Here is a 6,000-nt window from a genome sequence, read left to right as displayed (position 1 = left end):
AGGATAAATGAAACAAAAAGTTCCTTTTTAAATTTACAGGGTCTTGACAATGTGCAGCTACCGTGGGCAAACAGGGTGGACCGTCACACTGCTTTGGGCTTAACTTTTTACAGTTGCCCCTTAAGAACAATGGCTGCTAATTGGAAACAGGTATTAGGAAAAATCAGAGGTAGTTTAATACTGCATGAAACGAGAGACTTAAATATCAAGCAACAAATTAAACTAATAAACTGTGCAGTTATTTCGAAAGCTGCATACGTCGCTAAGATTTTACCAACACCTACATACAAAGTGAAATCTATAATGAGCACAATCTGTCGCTACGTATGGAAAGGCCATATTTTTAGAGTAGCAGTAGGAACGACTACATCAAGACCTGAAAACAGAGGCCTAGGGCTGACAGACCCGCGGAAGAAAAACACTGCCCTCTTCATTAAAAGAATGCTAAAACTTTTCTCAAACCCGAAAGCATGCAGCCACCAGTAGATGTTCACAACATAAATTACAACCTAAAGCATATTAAGAATTTTTATGTAGAATTAAGCTACCTGACATGCATTTTAACAGACGAAAATAAGAGGACAAGTAAATATATAGTAGAGCAGTTACAATCACGTGAAAACCAAAATAAAATGGAGCTGAAGTATCCCAACAAAAACTGGGCAAAAATATGGACTAATATAAATAACAAAACACTGACTACGGAAGTGCAAGCGTCATGGCACAGAGTTGTCAACAACATCATTAGTACCAATGAAAAATTGTATTCAATAGGACTACATGCAACCAGCGTGTGCCAAAAATGTTACAATTTGGACTCCTTAAAGCATCGCTTCATCTGTAATGGATACAAGAATATTTGGAATGACATTGTGTTGCAAGTCGCTTTTCTCAAACGGACCGATGGAAGAGAGATCACACTACACGATATACTCTTCCCAGAAGAAGTTTCCTTTCCACCACAAAAAAACAATGTCACCTTGTGGCATTCGGAAATTTTGTCAATTATGTTGTCAACAACAAAGGTAATGACAATCTACAAGAATATCGAGAATTTTGTTTCAGAAGCAAGGCATCGGTTAATACCTAAATAATATGGAATCAATGGAACACGATAGACTGCCAAATTATGGGATTGCTGTTGAGGGTGAAGTACGGTGGGAACTTCGTGTGTCCCGGTGCCGCTAAGGTAGCCGTGAAGGCCTCAACAGAACCCCGAAAAAGCATGTTTTCCCAAAAAGTAACAGGAGTCATGCCACAGCACAAGAATAGTAGGGAAAAACTATTTAATGCATAAGACGTGCATCACTGAAGAAGTTTAATTTCCTCTCTTAATTTTACTTTTGCTTCTCTCTCATTTTTGTTTAAATTCTAATGGAAGAATATTTTGTGTTCTGTTAATGCAACCAACAGTATAATTTCACGGTAGTCTATTCGGATTACAATTTTCTAACGTTGTCTTCAAGATGCAATTCAGTTTCATAACCCATTTTTTTTTTTAAAAAAAAAAAAAAAAAAAAAAAAAAAAAGGCAAAGTGATCAAGCACACTGACTACCATTTTGTTGGCTTAGGTTCAATACCTGCTGCTTCCTTTGTTTTTTATTTTCATTTTTCATTTTATTTTATTCCTCACATCATTAAACAAGTAATTATAAAATTTTAATGTATTTGAAGAGTTCAAATTATATCAGTAAAATTAACATAGGTTTTCAATTTAGCTACAATTACAATTCTAGAAAGTCAGACGGCTGTAGGCCATTGCATTGTAGCACCTGGTTAAATTTTGCATGAGCCACCACTGTTGCTACTAATACTGATACATTGATAGGTTAAGATGATACTGGTAAATTTTTTCATATGCTTGTTCTGAGAACTTGCTGTCATCCGTTACTACTGAGAACATGCTACCTTCAGTTTCTACTAAGAATTTACCAGCTACTGTTAGTACAGAGCTTCTGACAAGGTTATTCACTAGTTGGAATTTACTATCTTTAGGTATTACTGACCTGTCCAATTGTTATCAGTAACTTACTGGCTGCTATCACTACTAGCTAATTACTATGTAATTTTTTAGTAATAAGTTAAAATTGCTGTCACTGAAATTGTATGTCATTGCTGTACAAATTGAGATTGGAAACTCATTATGTAACTTTAAGAATAAAAGACCTACTAAACGTGATCCACATATTTATTGTTACTTCGGCACCAGTAGCTGAATGGTCAGCGTGACAGAATGTCAATCCTAACGGCCCGGGTTCGATTCTTGGCTGAGTAGGAGATTTTCTCCGTTCAGGGACTGGGTGTTGTGTTGTCCTAATCATCATAATTTCATCCCCATCGACGTGCAAGTCATCGAAGTGGCATCAAATCGAAAAACTTGCACCTGGCGAACGGTCTACCCGATGGGAGGCCCTGGTCACACAACATTTAATTAGCTTTGTTTATATCAGACATGAGTTGAGTTTTCAATTAGACTTTTTTTTTGGACAAAAAGAGAGTGTGTGCCAGATTAGAAAACATTGCTGCATAAATTCTGTATTTAGTATTATAAGGAAATTGGTGAACCACGTTGGTCCACTACCTCGTGGCTGAGCAGAGTGACAGGCACTCCTGCTAGTATGCATTTGTGTAGCTGACACACAATTAGTGACAAGACATAATTTCAGATTTGTAAGTCAGATGGCTGTAGGCCATTGCATTGTAGCACCTGGTTAAATTTTTTTGAGCCACCACTGTTCCTACTAATACTGATACATTGATAGGTTAAGATGATACTGGTAAATTTTTTCATATGCTTGTTCTGAGAACTTGCTGTCACCCTTACCAAGTGACCAAAATTCAATACTACAAATTTTTTCTAAAGGAAGCTTGTTATGAACCTTTTGACTACATACTTTGCAGTAAGGGGAAGTAACATTTTGGCTAAGAGGTCTGTTCAAAAAATTCCGGAATTTTGTTCATAAAATTTTTCTACAATTACCTTTTACTTATTGTGCATGGTCACCTTTGAAATATTCTCCTCCACAATTGATACACCACCCCCAGTGCCGTTTCCACTTGTGGAAGCAGTCTTGATACACCTCTTGCGGGATTGCATGAAGTGCCATCTGCAAATATTCTTTTATCTCATCTATTGTTGAAAATCTTCATCCTTTCAATGAGGTCTTCAACTTTGGAAATAAAAATAAATCTTTAGGGGCCAGGTCTGGTGAGTACAGAGGATGAGACAGCAAAGTGATTTTGTTTTTTGTGCAGGAGTCATGCACCAACAGGGGTGAATGTGCAAGTGCATTATCATGATGAAAGAGCCATGAATTGTCTCACCACATTTTAGGCCACTTCCTTCTCACATTTTCTTGTAGGCATTGCAACACATCCTAGCTAAGAGTACTATCAATTAATAGTTTATCCCTGTGACATGAATTTTGTTGATGTTTCTGACATGAGCATCATCAGTATACGTCCAAGGGCACCTTTATGCTGGTCACCTTTAACTTCTGTCCAGCCCTTTTTAAACCATTTGAACCATTTGTAACATTAAGTACAGCTTAAGCACTCATCAATGTAGGCTTCCTGCATCATTTCGTGTATCTCTGTAAAAATTTTCTCAAGTTTCATGTAAAATTTAATGCAGAAGCGTTGCTCTTATAACTCTGCCATTTCAAAATTCGTAAACTGTGTGACACAACATTCCACCCAATACAGTACTGAACATAACTAACAGACATACAAAAATGAAACTTCCGGAGTTACTCTTTAAACACAGCCGTATGCAGGGATGCCAGCTGCATTTTGCTCCAAAACACAATTGGTGCTAAATTACAAATGTTCAAGAACTTTTTGAACAGACCTTGTATATTCAGATTTGAAGATAAGACTATAGTATGTACAAAACATTTCAGGAATTGATACACGAATGCTAATTTATGCTTAGTCACGGTGAAGAAAATATGGTGGTCATTAACTAATACAATACTATGCTGTTGACAGAAGGGTGTTACATAATTTTAATTAATGTTACGATTCACGAGTAATGTTAGCATAAAGTACTGTGATGGTCGGTGGACCAGTTTTGTTTTAAATTACCCTAAAATGAGTTTTATACCAGTGGCAGTGTATGTTAGTTTGTGTGTTAGGGATTTGGAGAAGCGGCAGCCCTGAGGAGAGCTGTTCACCTTCCAGAGATCAATGGAAATTTTATACATGTCTAAGGGAACTAGAAGTATCCCTTATGACCGGGTAGTCCAATGTAGGTGGACATGTATTCTGACTGTAGAGCTACCAGAGCAAATAAGAATCTCATTAGCTATATAGTTGAAAAGAGCATAAAACCTTCCTAGGTCTCTTGGCCATGAAAGCCATTGTTCGGTGCAACGAGGTCCATCCCCAAACAGTGTTCAAATTTTGAATATCTTCACTACACCAGAAGTGAATCACATAAAGAAAAGATCTTTTGGATTGGATAACATCCAGACAAATTTTATGTACAACTACATGTTAAGTTTTGTATATTAGTAGGGTAAATTTTATAGGGGAAGGGTTTTATAATTTTTCTACAGGGTGGTAGTTATGGTTGCATTATATTTTGTAGGGGAAAGTATTTCATATTTTGTTGAAACGATCATTGACATGGGTAAATGATTCTGAAAGAGATATGAAAATGGCAATGATGTTGAGGAGTAATAATAAACAATAATGCAAAAAATGTAATGTATAAAATAAAGTTTCTCTAGCTTTATGTACATAGCTTGTTAATGAATGGTAGCTACAGTACATTTATTCAGTTATAGGGACTGCATGAGAGAGGATACAGAAATTTCAAAGTTTTAGTTTGACAGTATTATGAAAAGGATAGATTGCTACTGACCATACATTGAGCCGCAGACAAGCACAAGAAGAAGACTGCTAAGCAAGTAATCTTTCAGCCAAAAGGTCTCTTACACACACACACACACACACACACACACACACACACACACACACACACACACACACGCGCAAAAACAACTTGCACCCATATGATAATTGTCTCTGGCTTCTGGGGCCAGACTGCAAACAGCTGCACATGATGGGAGAAGCAATCTGGTGGTGGGGGGTAAGAAGGAGACTGGAGTGTGGAGGGTGGAGAGATAGCAGGCAAGGGATGAGAGATGGAGCAGTTCGGAGCTCTGGTGGATGGCAGTGGGAGGGGAAAAGGAGAGAAGTATAAAGATTGTGGGTGCGTTGGTGGAAAAGAATGCTGTGTAGTGCTGGAGTGGGAACAGGGAAGAAGATGGGTGGTTGAAGGTCCATGACTAATGAAGGTTGAGGCCAGGAGGGTCACGGGAATGTAGGATATATTGCAGGGAGAGTTCCCACCTGCACAATTCAGAAAAGCTGGTGTTGGTAAGAAGAATCCATATGGCACAGGCTATGAAGCAATCATTAAAATGAAGAATGGTGTGTTGGGTAGTGTGCTCAGCAACTGTGTGATCCATTTGTTTCCTGGCCACAGTTTTCTCACTCAAGTCTGTGATTGTTCATTAAAGTAGGCTTGATTAATATGCAGTGTGACAATTATTGTACCATATGAAATAAAATCATAACTTCTGAAAAGTTTGTGTCAGGATGTTCAAACTGCACTGTTGACAATGGGCCATGATGGGAATTAACATTTTGCCATCCACATATCTCATACAAATTTTTTTGCTTGGCACTGGCAGCGCTGATTTGTGCTACTTGGCTTGTTGCCGGCCATTCTTGACATTATCGGGAGATTATAAATTGTTAAGTTTTACTAATCTCATCATTAGTTCTCAATCCTGTTCCCCCACTTTCATGAGATTTCAAAGATACATACGCAGATAAATACAAAATTTGTTTGTTTCATATATTTGTTTATTTGCACTGTCTTTGATAGTATTTCTTTTTCATATGATATGCAGCAAAACAATCTCCAAGATGTAACCTAACTCCACAAGACTTGCACATTAAGTTTGTTGTTCTTTTTTGTTTTTGTA

The sequence above is a fragment of the Schistocerca piceifrons genome, chromosome 1, assembly GCF_021461385.2.
Source record: "Schistocerca piceifrons isolate TAMUIC-IGC-003096 chromosome 1, iqSchPice1.1, whole genome shotgun sequence".
Taxonomy (NCBI): Eukaryota; Metazoa; Arthropoda; class Insecta; order Orthoptera; family Acrididae; genus Schistocerca; species Schistocerca piceifrons.
Note: the sequence above shows the minus strand (reverse complement) of the source record.